The 19529-nt window shown below is 42.2% G+C and overlaps 1 pseudogene; it reads right to left on the bottom strand.

The window, feature by feature from the left end:
* Window positions 1-18175: 18175 nt before the first annotated feature.
* LOC114211244 (heat shock cognate 71 kDa protein pseudogene) lies at window positions 18176-19267 on the bottom strand (annotated as a pseudogene).
* Window positions 19268-19529: the final 262 nt, after the last annotated feature.

Here is a 19529-nt window from a genome sequence, read left to right as displayed (position 1 = left end):
AATCATCTCTAACAAAATGGCCGATAGAAAATTTCCCAGAGACACCCTAGAATTAGCCACACATTGTAAAGGGAGGGTACAAGGAACTTTTGACTGACTAGGATAATTAGAGAGAAGGAGGTGTTGTTAAAACAAAACTAGTCCAAGTATGGTACAAAATGTATGAGAATGTAAATTTTTTAGTTAAAGTTATTTCCAACATTTAAGAACACATTTGTCATCCTACAGAAGTCGTCTAAATGTGTAAACATAATGCAATACTTTAGGAGCACAGAACATGATATAAATTGCTTAAATAAAAAAGTGGCCAAAAGTTTAACATCTGTTAAAATGTTTAGTCGTGGTTACCTGTTTCTTGGAGGAGTTGTCCTTTTGGTGTTCCTAATATTCAAACTCGACCCCACTGGGCAGACGGTGCCCTCCTTGTGGTCCTCCCCTCCATCGCCTTTCCTTGACAGCCAACACCCTCGAGGCACTGACACATCAGGTGGAAAGCAGCAACTTGCTGCAGAGCTGGAACTGGCTGCACGCCTGCTACATGTCCGGCAGCATAATATGACCATTACGTGCGTTTTTTTTTTTTTTCATTCGCTCTCCACCATGACTCTAAAATATCCACATTTCATAGAGGAGTAAACTGAGGCTTGGCAAGATGAGGTAACTTCCCCTGCTCGGAAGTAACGACAGGGGAAGTGAATTCAGGCAGCCTGCCTCTGGCATCCACGCTCTAGCCCTAGCATGGCGGCCTGCACTGGAGATCTGCTTACCTTTCCTCTCCAGGGTGGACCGTGGTGTCTCTGGGAGGAGTCCTTGGCAGAGGGATGGGGCCACATGCTTTGGGCTACCGCATCAGGGAGGGATCGCTCTCCATTGTCTCCCCAGAGCGTAGATCTGCACCTGGCACTAGGCAAACTGCAATAAATGTCCGTGGCATTAAATCTCAAACAATTGGATTTATCTTAATTGTTAGCAAATACTCTGACAAATTTCCGCTTTATAAATCGTAATCTGTAAACATATTAATCCTCCCCTGAACAGCACAAAAGTAAATGGCCAGGTGAAGGCATATTGGCCTTTGGCACTAGTTTAGCCTGAGTTCCACTGAAAGCAGAGAGTCTCTTTTGATAAGTCATCCAAGGAAACAGGAGTGGAGAAACACACAGGAGGAAGGGAAGCTGATTCAAGGGTGAGCTCGAGTTGGATCACCACTGTGGGCCACAGGGACTCGGTGCCACCAGGATTCTGGGGAACCGGGAAAAACAGAAGAGCATTTCCCCACAGTCTCCATCCATTCTCCATTGGCTAGGGGTTGCCCCCTGGGGTATCAGTGCACCTTAACTCCCAGGCTGCACCCACAGGTGTCCAGAGTCAGGGAAGGCTGGGCAGAAAGCGAGAGGTACGCGTAGAACTAAGGTGAGGACCGGGCAGATCACATCTGCTAGAGAAGTAGGCTGACAGAGAGGATATGAGGCCGCCACAGGAGGCATCCAATCCAGGCGTGAAATCTGCAGGGGACTCCCATGCTGGGCTGGAGGGAGGGCCCAGGTACTCCTTAGAATGTCTGGGTGGTACCAGAGGTCTATCTCAGACACACTCGGAAAGTACTTTTTTTTTCACTCTCAAATCAACAAATTGGAGGCCCATTCAGATTAAAAACTTTCTTTTAAAATGCAAATAAGTGAGAGAGGCCAAGGTTAATTCTACAGGTCATTTATAGGTTTCTATTGTGAGCGCTTTCATGAGATTGCCTAAAATCACAGGGAGGTGAGAAGCAGGAGGTTGGGTGGAAGATACTGGGAGAAGGATGAAGAATAGTAAGAAATGACTGGCATACCTGGTAAGTAGGGTGCTCTGTGGACTCTGTGGGCTGACCCCATGGAAAGCCCGTGTAAATGGATCCATGTGGCCTGCAGCAGAGACATGGAATGTACATTCTACATTAGTATTAAGCCTGCTTTCCTTGAGCTCTCTTCTGAGAAGTATAAAAATACACTCAGAAGTGGCAGATGACACATTCCTTATAACTTTAGAAAAGTCTTAGAATTCTCCGCCTTGTTTACAATGAGGACTTTTTGTTTCCTTGGGAAGCAATGAGCTATGCAGGTAACTTGGAGTTTGTTAAAAAATGACCTCAATTTTTAGCAAGTTCGTTGTTCAAAGTGTAGCTGGAGTGCAGGGTGGAGGCAGGGCAACAGGATCCCCGGCTCATACTTACCAGAAAGGATTCTGCTGGAAGAGCTGCAGTCACATCAGCGGGGAAAGCACCTGGCCCCCTCCACTAGTAGTAGTTACAGTAACAATGATAGCAAACTCTAATAGAACATGTATTCGATGTTCTAGGTACTGTTCCAATTACTTCATGTATGTTAACTAAGTATGAGATAGGTACTATCATCATCTGTATCTTACAGATGAGGAAATTGAGGCACAGAGACACACAGGAACTTGTCCAGGGTCACACAGCTGGTAAATGAATGGCAGAGCTGTGAATCAAATTCAGGCCACCAGCCTCCAGAGCCCCGCTGGCGAGCATCCTGACCATGGACATACTCAAGGAAGCCTACATGAATTCCATGGCTGGGGAAAATCCGGAACTAGGAGGCAAACACCTGTGAGCCCGCCAAGCTCAGGGCACCTGGTGTAGGGGGTGGGACGAGGGTGAAGCCCATGGCATCCTGGGCATTCATGGTTCTCCAACAGAAGATCAGCAGAGAAGAAACACTGGACTATACTCCCTGGGGAAGAACAGGAATGTGAGCCATGTAAAGGCTTGACTCTTCCGCACAAGGAAGCATAGGGTGTTTGTGGGCAGTGTGTCCAAACTCTTCCCTCCACGTACGCGGCTGCCTTAGTCCAGGTCACCAGCATGTCTCACTGGGGCTACTGCAGTGCCTCTTCAATGTTTTTTTGGGTTTTTTTCGTTTTTGTTTTTTACCTTTGCTCTCTCCTGTTTGACAGATCCCATGATCTGTTAAAAATGTCAATGAAGGCATGCCTCCCCTTTACTTAAAATATTTTAGGGGCCTCCCATTGCACTTTCAATAAAATCTCAGTGTCTTGCCATGGCCCCCTGAGGCCAATGTACCATCTTCTCTCTCCCTGACTTCACCTCACACCCCTTTCGCCATTGTTCTTCCTGAGACAGCCACACTGTTGGTCCTTTTGGCCAACCCTTTGCCCACCTGGAGGCCTTTCTGCAGCTGCTCCCTTCCCCCAGGGCATTCTGCCCGGCACTCAGCCTGGCTGGCTCCTTCTCACTCCTTGCCTTGGTGGTTCGTTTTATTGGGTGCAGATCTGAGTCCATCCTTCTGTTAAGTGTGTAGCGCATTGTCACAACTAGACTACTCAGGACTCTCCCCTCCTTGTATCACAGACTATTTTCCTCTCCTTCCCTAACTCTTACTCTCATTCCCTTCTCCCCATAGAGGGATTGAGATTGACTCTAACGTACCCTTGGGAAGAACATTGTGATGTTTCTAGTGTGCGTTTTCTGTGTACATAAAAGGAGTTCTCATTCTGTTTCCTGCCTTTTTTACTCGACGGTACAACGGACTTCCAGAGCTAATCACATCCCTGTTCATCCGGCCCACTGCTCCTTAGTGTTCTGTGGTAATACACAGCAATTATTCACACTAGCCATGGGCCCCTCCAACTCGCTCCTGTTATAAACATTATCATCATAAACATTCTAGACACATTTTCTTATGGACCTGAGCACTGTTATTCAACAGAACAACATCCGGGAAAAACAACAGCCTCCAGCAATCTGTATCTACATAGCAGACTTGGGCTCAATATTCTTAAGAGCCACACAAAGACCTAAAAATGGGGCACATGTTCCAAGCTTGTCTGCAGGGCTATGGAAGCTCTCTCCTGGCCCTGTTACTGCTCCCATTTCTTTCTAGGAAGCTGTCCTTCTCTGTTCCCCACTCCAGCCACAGTACTCCCCACTACGTTTTAATGCCATCCCCTCCTTCCTATTTCCTAGCCTTGGACTCGCTGTCCGTCACTTAGAATCTTCAAGCTCACCTAAGGGTGGTCATATTCCCCTTGGCTATTGTCCACCCACTGCAGGAGCAGCTTCTCATATACAGGGAACTTGGATCTAATAGGGGTTTTAGCAGTAATTGTGCAGAAGCAGGACATCTAATTGAGATATTCATGTCATTTTCTTAAAAGGTCACCTCCTTTGTCCAATCATGGCAGCTTCCCCAGGGTATTTCTGAAGCCTCATTTTAATGGCACGATACTATTCCTGAGGTCACGTTCCTCCATGTTCTACCCTAGAAAGAAGTCAACACTGTCCCCTTCCCTGCTTCCAACCCTTTGTTTTACCGATTCGTTCAAAGCCTCCGTCTTTGCTCCAAGGTGCTGTCTGGGAGCCATGGCTGCCCCAACTACCCTGTGGAAAGTCCCTGAGTGGGCTCGGGACGTGGTGTCCACGGCCTCAGGTTCATTTCTTTAGCAGAAGAACAGCTAAGCAGACATGAAACAAGTAGGCTTTTTCTGATTTCTGGGACAGTTGCCTCACTTCGATTGAATTATATTGAAATAACTTAGGTTTTAGGAGGATCAAACGAAGAATGCTTTCTGAACGGGTTCAAATCAACTTCTGTTTGCTTAAAGATTTACAGGAGGTTCATCGGCCAGCCAATAAATTCTGGCCTAAATTTGGGTCTCCTTTCAAAATGATTTTGAAAGCCCACAGCCCCTCACCAGATTACAGGGGAAGTCAGGAGCCCATTTGTTCTTTACAACCCCTGCTGCCACAACGAAGCTGAGCCAGTAGTTAGTGAATTGCAGTTACAAAAAGAAACAAGTTTAGCCCAAGTTTTTCTGTGTCTGTATGTTTTCTCATTCCCTGGGAGAAACCTAAACTGCTTTTTCGAACCCTAAGGTGTCATTTAGATTGCCATCAAAGAAATGGTGCCCCCTGGAAATGATTTTACTTCTGATCTTTTTCATATGTGTTTACAGAGGAGCCTGGGTCTGTGACTTTGATTTCTGAAAACCTAGCACCTGGCACAAGAAAAGGCTTTACCAGTCTCACATATCCATGCCCAGACATCGCTAATATCAAGAAAAGAGGTATGTCAGTGCTTTGTTCCAGTTTCAGAATGTCAATGAATAAAAATAAAGACAATAATGATAAAGTAGCTAAAATAAATTGTGTGGTTAATATGTGCCAGGTTCTGAGCTAAGCTCATATTATCTCATTTAATAGTCTAAACTTTCCAGGGGTGACTTAACTGAAGCTCAGACCTTGCATAACTTGCCAAATTCCCATGGCTGCTAAGTGGCAAAGCCTCAATGTCAGAAGAATTCTGATTCCAAAGCCGGTTTTCTTTCCTTCTTTTTTTTTTAATTTTTTATTGTTATGTTAATCACCATATATTACATCATTTGTTTTGGTGTAGTGTTCCATGATTCATTGTTTGTTCATAACACCCAGTGCTCCATGCAGAATGTGCCCTCTTTAATACCCATCACCAGGCTAACCCATCCCCCTACCCTCCTCCCCTCTAGAAACCTCAGTTTGTTTTTCAGAGTCCATCATCTCTCCTGGTTCGTCTCCCCCTCTGACTTACTCCCCTTCATTCTTCCTCTCCTGCTATCTTCTTCTTTTTCTTTTTTCTTAAAATATGTTGCGTTATTTGTTTCAGAAGTACAGATCTGTGATTCAACAGTCTTGCACAATTCACAGCGCTCACCGTAGCACATACTCTCCCCAATGTCTATCACCCAGCCACCCCATCCCTCCCACCCCCCACCACTCCAGCAACCCTCAGTTTGTTCCTGAGATTAAGAATTCCTCATATCAGTGAGGTCATATGATACATGTCTTTCTCTGATTGACTTATTTCACTGAGCATAACACCCTCCAGTTCCAACCACGTCGTTGCAAATGGCAAGATCTCATTCCTTTTGATGGCTGCATAATATTCCATTGTGTATATATACCACCTCTTCCTTATCCATTCATCTGTCCATGGACATCTTGGCTCTTTCCACAGTTTGGCTATTGTGGACATTGCTGCTATAAACATTGGGGTGCACGTACCCCTTCGGGTCCCTACATTTGTATCTTTGGGGTAAATACCCAGTAGTGCAATTGCTGGATCAAACGGTAGCTCTAATTTCAACTGTTTGAGGAACCTCCATACCGTTTTCCAGAGGGGTTGCACCAGCTTGCATTCCCACCAACAGTGTAGGAGGGTTCCCCTTTCTCCACATCCCCGCCAACATCTGTCGTTCCCTGACTTGTTAATTTTAGCCATTCTGACGGGTGTGAGGTGGTATCTCATGGAGGTTTTGATTTGGATTTCCCTGATGCCGAGCGATGTGGAGCACTTTTTCATGTGTCTGTTGGCCATTTGGATGTCTTCTTTGGAAAAATGTCTGTTCATGTCTTCTGCCCATTTCTTGATTGGATTATTTGTTCTTTGGGTGTTGAGTTTGATAAGTTCTTTATAGATTTTGGATACTAGCCCTTTATCTGATATGTCATTTGCAAATATTTTCTCCCATTCTGTCGGTTGTCTTTTGGTTTTGTGGACTGTTTCTTTTGCTGTGCAAAAGCTTTTTATCTTGATGAAATCCCAATAGTTCATTTTTGCCCTGGCTTCCCGTGCCTTTGGTGATGTTTCTAGGAAGAAGTTGCTGCAGCTGAGGTCAAAGAGGTTGCTACCTGTGTTCCCCTTTAGGATTTTGATGGACTCCTGTCTCACGTTTAGGTCTTTCAACCATTTGGAGTCTATTTTTGTGTGTGGTGTAAGGAAATGGTCCAGTTTCATTCTTCTGCATGTGGCTGTCCAATTTTCCCAACACCATTTGTTGAAGAGACTGTCTTTTTTCCATTGGACATTCTTTCCTGCTTTGTCAAAGATAAGTTGACCATAGAGTTGACGGTCCATTTCTGGGCTCTCGATTCTGTTCCATTGATCTATGTGTCTGTTTTTGTGCCAGTACCATACTGTCTTGATGATGACAGCTTTGTAATAGAGCTGGAAGTCCGGAATTGTGATGCCGCCAGCTTTGCTTTTCTTTTTCAATATTCCTCTGGCTATTCGGGGTCTCTTCTGGTTCCATACAAATTTTAGGATTATTTGTTCCATTTCTTTGAAAAAAGTGGATGGTATTTTGATGGGGATTGCATTGAATGTGTAGATTGCTCTAGGTAGCATTGACATCTTCACAATGTTGGTTCTCCCAATCCATGAGCATGGAACGTTTTTCCATTTCTTTGTGTCTTCTTCAATTTCTTTCCTGAGTATTTTATAGTTTTCTGAGTACAGATCCTTTGCCTCTTTGGTTAAATTTATTCCTAGGTATCTTATGGTTTTGGGTACAATTGTGAATGGGATCGACTCCTTGATTTGTCTCTCTTCTGTCTTGCTGTTGGTGTGTAGGAATGCCCCAAAGCCGGTTTTCTTAAGTACCACACATTTCTCTCCCCTAAAGTGCCATCAGAAGGTTTTCAGCATCCTTTATAAGCCCTTACAAATTGGGACATATTTTCTTCATATCTGCCATTTTCCTTAAGTTTTTCAGAAAAAGGATCTTTGTTGCTCTTGTGAATTCATCTGGAGACATGGAATGTCAGGCATTGCTTATGAAAAAAAAAACACCTTACCAATAAATAAATAACCAAATGAGTGTTGTTTTTTGCTCTAAGTGTGTTTTTAAGATTTTTTAAGCTCCTGGAGGACCCCCAGGGCCATAAACTGTGTAAAGAGTTAAGAATATTGACTCATACAGAAGTAATCCTTTTTATATGATATGGCATCCAGGGATGAATTTAGCAGATAAAATAACCCCCCATTTATAAAGGCAGGTTTAAGGAAATAATGGCTTACCAATTGGTAAGTAAAGGGAAAACAAAATGTCTATTCCCACTGCTGCTATGTTCCAAGTACACGGCTGATTTGTCCTCGACTGTGTGAGGAAGGAAGAAGGATAAGAGCCAGAAAATTGGGGTATTTAAGGTCACACTAAGCTCACTCCACCATAGTTGGGCCATTTTCTTTCATCCACTCAAAGCTATTGCTTGACCACCTGCTGTGTGCCTGGTACAGTAGCACACCCTGAATACAAGTTGGTGAACAACACAGAAATAGTTCCTGCCCTGAAGACCTTATAATTATCCCTGGTGTCATTTCACTCCTAAAATTCAGGCATGCGGGTATAAAACTTTATTTCTCTATAATTCAGTTTAATTTAGTTCTCAAACCCTCACATCCTTTTGACAGCAGGAAACAATCTTGCAATTCCAGGTATAACTCATTTCCTTCCAGATTAAAACAAAGTCTTTTTTGGGTGAAGAATTGGTTCAAGTTTTCCTTCCTCTCCTTTCCCCTTCCCTTAAGGAGTAATTTAAGTTCCCAGGGGATTCCAGGGGAAAGTGAGGTGTCATTCACAGTGATCTGTTGTCCACATGGACCTTCACTGGGTTCAGCTTTACCTTATTTTGCCCTTGTTCTCAGGTTCTGCCCTTCATTCCTATTATCTGTGCTTTCACTAAGGTGTCTGGATGCTGGGCATAACTGCTTTGAGTCCTCCTTACCCCAAATCCAAACTACTTTGAATTAGCTCACCTTCTCTCAGCACTCCTATCTCCCATGGGGCATCTAGAGCTTTTCTTTGGTCTGTTTCCCCCACCTTCCCTGAGTGATAGTACCTCCCGAGGCCTCCCCCAGGGCTCTCAACCTGTCTCCCTCCCCCACCATTGCTGCCTTTCCGTGAGCCTTCTACAAGGCTTTCTGTTTCCCTGGGTTATCCCTGGGAAAGCAAGGCTCAGGTCTCCTCTACTCTGGGGTCCCCACACCCTGACTGGGCCATGGATCACTTACTTGGGAGGGGGGATGCAGGACCCCCTTTTTGTCTTGATTTCTTCTTCCGTTCCCCAAGCTTCTTCTTTTCAACCCAGAAAAGACTTTTAATCTCCTCTTGAGCAGTAAGGAAAACCAGCTCTTAAATATCATGAATTCTTCCAGAAATATTGTTTGTGGCATAAGCTTTATATGTTATTCTCTTCAGGACTCAACTCTTTGTCAGGACCCTTTTCTTAAATTGTAAATTGAACTTTGTCAAAACTAAAAAATCTGTTCTCAAAAGATATTGTTAAAATAAAAGACAAACCACAGAGTGGGAGAAGTATTCATGACGTGCATATCTGACCAAGGTCTAGCTGCAAAATTTATGCAAAACGCCTATAGCTCAGTAATGCAAAGTCAAACAATCCAATTTTTTTAAATGTCCAAAAGCCTAGAATACTAACTTCATAAAGAAGGTTCTATGAATGGCCCATAAGCACATGAAAAGATGCTGAAACCATTGGTCATCAGAAAAATGCAGATTAAAATCACCATGAGATACCATTTCACATCCATTAAAATGGACAGAATCCTGGGGCGCCTGGGTAGCTCAGTCAGTTAAGCGTCTGACACTTGATTTCAGCTCAGGTCATGATCTCAGTGTCATGAGATCAGGCCCCATTTCGGGCTCCACCCTCAGCAGGGAATCTGCTTGAGAGTCCCTCTCTCCCTCTCCTTCTGCCCCTTCCCCTGCTTGCATGCTCTCTCTCTCTCTCAAATAAATAAATAAGTTAAAAAAAAAAAAAAGGTTAGAATCCAAAGTACTGATAATAGCAAAGTCAGGGAAGGATGTGGAGCACCTGGAACGCTCATCCAGTGATGGTAGGGATCTGAAATGGTTCAACTTCTTTGGAAAACAGTTTGGCAATTTCTTTTCTTTTTTAAATTAATTAATTAATTATTTATTTTAAAGATTTTATTTATTTATTTGACAGAGAGAGACACAGCGAGAGAGGGAACACAAGCAGGGGGAGTGGGAGAGGGAGAAGCACGCTTCCCGCGGAGCAGGGAGCCCGATGCGGGGCTCGATCCCAGGACCCTGGGATCATAACCTGAGCCAAAGGCAGACCCTTAATGACCGAGCCACCCAGGCGCCCCTTAATTTTTTTATTTAAATTCAATTTAGTTAACATATACTGTATTATTAGTTTCAGAGGTAGAATCTAATTATTCATCAGTTGCCTATAACACCCAGTGCTCATTACATCAAGTGCCCTCGTTAATGCCCATCCCCCAATTTACCCCATCCCCCCACCCACCTCCCTTCCAGCAACCCCCAGTTTGATTCCTATGGTTAAGAATCTCTTATGGTTTGCCTTCCTCTCTGTTTTTATCTTATTTTATTTTTTCTTCCTTTCTCCTATGTTGATCTGTTTTGTTTCTTAAACTCTACATATGAGTGAAATCATATGGTATTTGTCTTTCTCTAACTTATTTCACTTAACATAAAACTCTCTAGTTCCAACCACATCATTGCAAATGGCAAGATTTCATTCTTTTTGATGGCTGAGTAATATTCCATTATAGGGCGCCTGGGTGGCTCAGTTGGTTAGGCGGCTATCTTCGGCCCGGGTCGTGATGCCGGGGCCCTGGGATCGAGTCCCGCATCAGGCTCCCTGCTTGGCGAGGAGCCTGCTTCTCCCTCTGACCCTCTCCCCTCTCATGCACTCTCTCTCATTCTCACTCTCTCAAATAAATAAATCTTAAAAAAAAATTCCATTATATATACACCACATTTTCTTTATCCATTCATCTGTCAATGGATAGCCGGGCCCTTTCCATATTTTGACTATTGCTGATAGTCTTGCTATAAACATTGGGGTGCATGTGCCCCTTTGAATCACTATGTTTGTATCCTTAGGGTAAATACCTAGTAGTGCAATTGCTGGGTCATAGGGTAGTTCTATTTTTAACTTTCTGAGGAACCTCCATGCTGTTTTCCAGAGTGGCTATACCAGCTTGCATTCCCACCAACAGTGTAAGAGGGTTCCCCTTTCTCTGCATCCTCGCCAACATCTGTTGTTTCTTAAGTTGTTAATTTTAGCCATTCTGACTGGTGTAAGGTTTTTCTCATTGTGGTTTTGATTTGTATTTTCCTGACGCTGAGTGATATGGAACGTTTTTTCATGTGTCTGTTGGCCTTTTGGATGTCTTCTTTGGAGAAATGTCTGTTCATGTCTTCTCCCCCTTTCTTCACTGGATTATTTGTTTTTTTGTGTGTTGAGTTTGATAAGTTCTTTATAGATTTGGGATACTAGCCCTTTATCTGATAAATCATTTGCAAATATCTTCTCCCATTCTGTAGGTTGCCTTTTAGTTTTGTTGACTGTTTCAGTTTGGTAATTTCTTATAAAATTAAGAATACTTCTACCCTATGACCCACCAATTGCTAGGTATTAACCTAAGAGAAATGAAAATATGTATCCACAAAAATCCTTGTACAATACTGTTCATAACAGCTTTATTCATAATAGCTAAAAATAGGAAAGTTTGCGTATCCAGCAACAGAGGAAGGAATGAACAAATGGTGATGTATCCATGCAATGGAACGCTGCTTTCGATGAATACAGCACAGGATCGTAATTGTACTTTCTCTTCCTTATGATTTTCTTATAACATTTTCTTTTACTCTGGCTTCCTTTAGTGTAAGAATACAGTATATAATACATATACAAAATAGGCATTAAACAACTGTTCATGTTATCTGTAAGGCTTCTGGTCATCAGGCTGTTAGTAGTTAAGTGTTTAGGGAGTCAAATGTTAATGTGGATTTTTGATTGCACAGGGGTTCGGCACCCCTAACCCCCACGTTGTTCAAGGGTCAACTGTAATTCCATGTATATCAAGTTCTAGAACAGACAAACTATACTATTATGTTAGACAGAAGTCAGAACAGTGATTGTCTTTGCTTGGAAAGAGTAGGAAGACTCTTGACCAGAAAGGGACATCTTTTACTGAGTGAAAGAAATATTCTCTCTGTTAAATGCAGCATATAGATTTCTCAAAACTTAAAATCTGTACAACTTATTGTATGTAAATCCCGCATCACTTTAAACAAAGAGGAAATAGACTTTGTTTTTCTCTCAAAGTGCAACTCTTGTAAACCAAAACTTTGGCTTTCAAAGCTATTGATTTGTGCTCTGATTTTAAAAATAAAACATTCAGATAATAAGTTGATTTTTTTGTTGTTGTTCAAGACTGTACACACCTTCTGAAGGTGGCTAGTATGAAAAGCTATTACTAGAGGGGCAACAGTCAGGCTGGGGTTAGGTGTACACGGGAGCATGGAGGTGGCAGAAAGTCAGTATGTCACTGATGTGGCCAGTGTGATAAGACATAATCTGCTCACAGCCTAGTAGGAGAGACGGATCATAAAAATGCAAACTAATAAGTAAGGTGTAATTATAATTTCTGCTAAGTGCTATGACTGACATAAATAAGGTGTAATGATAAAGAATAATTTTTGAGGGAAGACTACTTAAACAGAAGTACTTCTCTGATAATACAATCGTGATTTTCTTCTCATTAGGAGTTCATATATTCTTGCTTTTTTGCATGCTTATTAATTTTTAATTGGATGGTAGTTGTGAGTTTTATTTTGTTGGGTGCGAGATATTTTTGTATTCCTGCAGCTATTCTTAAGATTTGCTCTGAGATACAGTAAAGTTACTTGGAAATATCTTGATCCTTTTGTTTCTTGCTTTTAAGCTTCCGTAAGTGAGGCCAGAGTAGCATTTTGTCTAGGACTAATTGTGCTCCACTTCCGAGGCAAAATGCTTTTGAGTACACTACTTAAAGCCTGCTCAGTTCCCCAATAATTATGAGGTTTCCCACTCTGGCTAGTGGGAAAAGAGACAATTCATGGTTCTGTGTGATCTCCAGTGATTGTTCCCTTATTATGAGTGCTTTTGTGGTGCTTTTCCCAGGCTCGGACAGTTTCCTCACATGTATGAACTGATTAGTACTTGGCTGAACACATGATGGGACCCTCTACAGATGACCAGAGTTGTCTGCCATACATTCTCTCTTCTTCCATCCATAATTTGTTCTAAGAACCCTAGCTCTTTTGGCCTCCCTGGACTTCCTGCTGTGTCTCCTCAACTCAGAGAGTCCTTGACATAGAAAGCAGTAGGGAGTAAGCTGGGGTAGTGGAGGGCTCCTTCCTTTTGTTTCCTATCACACAGGGATGACTCTCCTTAGTTGCTTGATGTCCAGTGTCTTAAAAATAATCATTTCATATGTTTTGTCCAGTTTTTAATTGTTTCTGATGGGAAAGCAAATCTAGTCACTGTTACTGCATCTTAGATGAAAGCATTCCAATTTATATTTTTAAAGACTACTTTGCTCTGTGAAGAATAAACCAGAGGGCAAGTTATTTCTCTGAACATCAGGTTTGTCTGTTTCTTAATCAGCAAAATGTAGGCAATATTGGTAAAGTTGACTTCATAGTGCTATTGTGAAAATTAAATGAGATAGTACATATGGTGTGTAAAGAAGATTAATTGCACCTTTTCTCCATGGTGTAAAGATGATAAATAATTTAAAGAATATCCATTTTACATCCCCAGGTATTAGCACTCAATGAATGTTTGTTGTTGAAAATCCAGTCTGCTTGTAAGATGGCAAATAGTCTACCCAACAATGACATCAAAATGTCAACTCAAATAGAATTGGTTAAAAAAACAGTGGCAGCATATGAATACCTATTACTCTGATAAATCCTTACAAGAGGGGCCCACCAGAGATGGAGGAATCCCCAGGGAATTATGACCAGGCTAAGGGGATCAAACCCAGAGGGACCTTTCACAAAAGTTTGCTTGTAGGCTCGCAAGATCTCTGTTGGACAGTCCAGCCATCCTGGAGCCACCTATGGTGAAAACATTGGCAGAAATAATGTTTGTTTATTATTTCTTCAGAGTCTCTAGAACAAAACTGCTCTAAGAGAAACACATTTAAGGACACAGCTGTCTATTGTCAGGACGGGAAAAAGAGAGAGATTATCTGAATTTTAAAATCAGAGTCTTAGGTTTTTATAGTTCTTGAATATATGAGCACACACGAATGCTCTTCTTTTTTATACATAAGAATTGATTCCCACTTCTCCTTGTCCTGCCTAAACAAATGGCTAAAAGAAACCCCCTTCATGTCCAGCTACACTGCAGGAAATGCCTGCTCTGATCTTAGGCTGTATCACTTCCAACATTAGCAGTCTTGAGCCAACTCTAAGATAAGCAGTTATTAAACGGTTTATCAAGTAGCTTCCAAGAGGCTTCCCTTTGCTGTTTGTGTTGGAAAGTTGTTTCTCAGACCTCAGATTATATTTACTCTAAGCTGTGTTTGTGGTCAGAGCCCTTACTGAGCCAACGTAGCTTACTGCAAGGTTTCACATCTAGGAGAGCTTGTTTGGGGTACATTTTCATTTTTTTAAACAGAAATGGATGATTAGCAAATTCCACAATAAGGTAAGTCTCCAGCTCAGTCCCCCAAATGTTTACTAGCTACTTTTTGGCTGCTGGAATACTTATCATAATAAGGAAAACCTTAATCAAATCAGCAAAGGTTTTCAATTGCAGTGTTTAGTTTCCTTCTTCTGAATTCATTCTGGCTGTCTCCATCAGCCCTGGTATCTGGATGCAAAGAACAAGGGCATGGAATAAACCACCCCCCTCTTTTTTTTTTTTCAGTGAAAGAGAAAGTTACAAATAATGACATGTTTTTCTAGCTTTAGAATTCAACAGCTTAGCTAATAAAAATGAGCATATTGTTGTGTCTCTAGCCAAAGTGATCTAATTCCCAGAAAATAGTTGATCATATCTGCTGAACTGGTCCCACTCCCTGCTATATTTTCTATTTCAATCCTCACTTTGTTCATGAAGCAGTGGTGATGATTTAGAGTGACATGCTGTTGCTATGGAATCTTATTTCTCTCTGCTTTTAGTCTATTGAGGACTTGTGAGCTCTTAAATGTCTTTGCATGAGTTATTGCTCCAACGCCCTGAAGCACTGATGGGCTGGGCAGCTGTTCAAACCCAAACTCAAACCAGGGATGGTGACAGAGTCAAAGGTTGGGGTTAGACAGTGTGGCACATAAAATAAAAACCAGGCAAATATGGAAGTCGTGGCCTGTTACTTTATCTGGGAGGATTTTGATGATTTGAGCATTACCGTGGTGGTTAGGGAAGGTTTTAGCCCCAGCGTTATAGTTGTTCATGATTTATGCCATGTCTGGCACTCTGCATTCCTCCTCTTGTCAGATTTTCATAGGGAGAAAATTGATCTCCTTGTAACCTGGCATCTTGTATCCCTACACCTAAAGGAGAGGTTCAGCTCCCTCCCTTGCCCTGATGCCTCACTGTCCCCTCACTGAGGGGTTCGTAGCAGTTCACTAGAATGTCATCTCCATGAGGACAGAGTCACTGTCTATCTAGCGCTCTCAATGGGGACTTAATATGGAACAGATGATCAATCAATATTTGGTTGAATGCCTTAATAGAATTATAGAAGCTTATTACTGAAAGGGAGCTAAAGCACTGCTGATTCTACTTTCCAGTCATTTCAAGCATCTCTCCCACAAAATGATGACAGTCTTATATCTTCTGGAACCCATGCAGCCATGAGGACCCCTCCCCCACAGTACTTAGAAGGCAATCCATTCCATTCAGAAATTTCATCTTACATAGAATCACAACTTATCTCCTCGTGTCTCCCCTCCTTAATTCTTGACCTTCCTTCTAGAGTGCCTCTCTCTTTTCCCTGACAATGTTTCAGATAGCAGGCGATGGCCTCACAATTAACCGTGGAGTCCAGATGGGGTAAAGCGGAGTATAGATGGCTACATAGGTGTCACCCATAAAACCAGGAAGGAGAACAGCTGATTCTTAAGATGGTGTTCAGACCTACCAATTTTAAAGATTGCATGATACTAATGGAGTAATTAGGATTCATTATACTGCAAGAGGTTACTGGACCTTGGGGGGGAAAATCTCCATTTTAATTTGGCCTGACACAAAGCTTTGAGGGACCCAGATTCTCAAGGAACTATATGTTAATTTTTGATCAGGTAAAGACCTTGGAATTGAAACTTTAATTAATTAATCATGTAGCTCTTTTTTTAATTGAGTATCTACTCTGTACCATCACTTAATTTTCTTATATTATGTTAAGGCTATACTACTAATCGCTAAGATTTATGAAGTGCTAAGTGCTCTGCAAATGTTATCACACCAAATTCGCATAACAAACTTATGAAGAAGGTTATATTATTAGCCTCGTTCATACAAGAGGAGGTTTAGTTTCAGTGAGGGTAACTAGTCCAAGGTCACCAGCCAAAATATCACAGGGTCAGGCTTCAAGCTCATGTCTGTCTGACAGTAAAGTGTTCTTAACCTCCAGCCCATATGTTTCTAATGAGAAATAAATTCTTTTGGAGAAAAAGAAACCTGAGGTTCAATTTGTCTTCATGTACCTTACAGTGCCTTATACACAATCAATACTCAAGTATGTGTTGAATAAATAAACACATTTGGTGAGGCTGGACCACACGTCAAAGCATGATCCACAACTTAACAATTTTACTTTAGACTTCATCTCTGTGAAATGAGGGAATTGGGCTGAACAATCTCCAGGCTTCCTCCCCGTCTTAGGAATGCATGCTGCTGGTCTAGGAATGAGGATGAAGTGGAGTTTAATAGCCCAGACAAGAAGGAAGAGCATGGCGTGAGGAGCATCCTGAGCTAGGGCCACATTCTTGTGAACAGAATGTTCCCTCTGCCCAAAATACCCTTTCCCCACTTGCTCGCTTGGCAAATGTCCAATGGTCAGCTCCACCAGTCTGCCCCCCCCCCCGTGAAGCTGTCCTTGACCTCTCCCTCAACACCCCTGCCCTACACACACACACACACACACACACACACACACACACACACACACACACGGTTATTTCCTCCTCGGGGCTCCCAACTACACTGTGCGTGATTTGTGGTTATTTGATTGTGGGTCTGTCTCTCCATCCTCACTCCAAAGACTGAGCTTATTAAAAACGAAAACTACCTCCTATTCATGTTCAGGCCCCATTATAGAGCCTGGCATGTAATGCAAGCCTTCAGTAAATGTTTTTTGAGTGGCTGAATGAATTAGCAGGCCATGTGTAGAAGGAGCAGAAGGGAAACAATTTGACCTTATAGAATTCAGGCCAGAAAACAGTGAGAAATCGAACTCAGTAAGATAGGGGGAGGCTGGGCTGGAAGTCCAGGCAGTGGTGTTGAGGCTTGGTGCCCCAGGTGACACCCCGGTATCATGCTTACATAGGGAAGTGACAGTAAAAAGAAGAATTATATCAGGAAGATTAGTGTAGACACGGTTTCTCATTAAAAAAAATGAGTAAAAGTAATGAACTTGCTTTCTTCCTTAGCATGCTTTAAATAAATTCATATCTCATTTATTATATCTGACATTTACATGCATAAAAAACACAGAATGTCTCATTTAGAGGTGTCTTCCTTATTTTATTTTAATAAACAATTTTTTAACAAATTACTAACACAGTAAACAAACATCTCACCTAGAATAAACCAAGTTTGCATAAGTTCGAACAGTTGTTCATAGCATATGTAGCACCTAGCTCAGCGCCTGGCACATATTAAGTGCTCGATTAATATTCGCTGAATGTCAGGTTGATACTGCACTGTGGTTGCATTCATTCTGGTTGTTTGCACAAATGGAAAATAACAGCAAGTCCCCAGATCTAAATACAGTGAGTATTTTAGAAGATTAAAAGATTAAAAAATAATTAAAGATTGAAAGTTCTTTAGCGCTTGTGTTTGGAATTTAGAACATATATGTATATTTATATCAATATGTTTGTCTTTTTCATGCTCTGAGCTGTAAAATGATATTAAAATAAGTGCAGATGAGAGAGCACATGTGAAATGACTACAGTAGATGGTGGCTCAGGAAAGCATTCATCACCAGCCAGACAACCTACACCCGGTACAAGCAAATGAATGGGTGATGTTTCTTCAAAAGCCAAACAAGTCCATTTATGCGGGGGCATCTTTTTTTTTTTTTTTGCCAATTAAATACAGTTTTATTTAAGACATTGCATTTTCCACTTAACAATATAGTGCTTATAAAGTGCAATGTTTATTTCCTTTCCCTCTGCACGTATTCCATATTCAAGTATCAAGAATGCCCAGTTTATTTACTATAGCAGCTCAACATTAAAACTGCCATGGAATTTGCTACAAATTTGGGTCCTTTGAATATTTTATGTGGAACAATGCTAGACCTATTCTCAGGTTGGCTTAATCAACCTCTTTGACGGTGGGTCCAGAGGAGGCACCACCAGAGGGAGGAGCTTCACCACCAGGGAAGCCTCCAGGCATTCCTCCTGGCATGCCCCCTGTGCTCTGGTACAGTTTGGTAATGATGGGATTGCAGACTTTCTCCAGCTCTTTCTGCTGGTGTTCAAATTCTTCCTTCTCTGCAGTCTGGTTCTGATCAAGCCAATTGATCATTTCATTGCACTTGTCAAGAATCTTCTGTTTGTCCTCATCATTGATCTTGTCCTGAAGGTTTTCATCTTCAACAGTTGCTTTCATGTTGAATGCATAAGACTCAGGTGAATTCTTGGAAGACACCTTGTCCCGCTGTTCCTCATCTTCAGCTTTGCACTTCTCAGCTTCCGGGACCCTGCGCTCAGTGTCTTCCTTGCTCAAGCGGCCCCTGTCATTAGTGATGGTGATCTTGTTCTCTTTTCCTGCGCTCTTCTCCACAGCAGAGACATTGAGGATACCATTAACATCAATATCAAAAGTGACTTCAGTCTGAGGAACGCCACGAGGGGCAGGAGGTGTGCCCGTGAGTTCGAACTTGCCAAGTAGGTTGTTATCCTTGGTCATGGCACGCTCATCTTCAGACACCTGAATAAGCACACCAGGCTGGTTGTCAGAGTAGGTAGTGAAGGTCTGTGTCTGTTTGGTAGGAATGGTAGTATTACGCTTGATGAGAACGGTCATGACTCCTCCAGCAGTTTCAATGCCAAGAGAAAGTGGAGTGACATCCAATAGCAGCAAATCTTGAACATTTTCAGATTTGTCTCCGGTAAGGATGGCTGCCTGGACAGCTGCACCGTAAGCAACAGCCTCATCAGGGTTGATGCTCTTATTCAGTTATTTTCCGTTAAAGAAATCTTGTAGAAGTTTCTGAATCTTGGGATACGGGTAGAACCACCCACCCGGACAATATCGTGGATCTGAGACTTGTCTAGCTTGGCATCCCGAGGGGCTTCCTCTATGCTGGGGCATCTTAAAGAAGTTGGCCCTGGAAAACAATCCAGTCACTTCAAGTCCATTGGTGATGGTAGTTTAGCCATGTTTACCCAGGTGGTAGGCCATATTACCATATAATTGCATCATTTTGCAATCTTGGGATTTAACCTCACAAGCAATTTCAGAAGACAAAAATTTCTTACTAACTTAAGAGCAGAAGGGCATACGTGTGCACGCACGTGTGTGTGTGTTTCAAAATGAGGATAGCCTAGGAGGGCTCTTCTGTGATATTTGGGATCTGATTTCCTCAGTGACTAAGCATGATGCTATTAGACAATATGTGATGTTGCCTAATATAGTGCATAATGATCTCATTTGGACTACCTAT

The sequence above is a fragment of the Eumetopias jubatus genome, unplaced genomic scaffold, assembly GCF_037043125.1.
Source record: "Eumetopias jubatus isolate StellerSeaLion01/CBP00866 unplaced genomic scaffold, mEumJub1_p1.0 scaffold_13, whole genome shotgun sequence".
Lineage (NCBI taxonomy): Eukaryota > Metazoa > Chordata > Mammalia > Carnivora > Otariidae > Eumetopias > Eumetopias jubatus.
The sequence above is the reverse complement of the archived record's forward strand: the minus strand, read 5'-3'. Positions and strand labels throughout refer to the sequence as shown.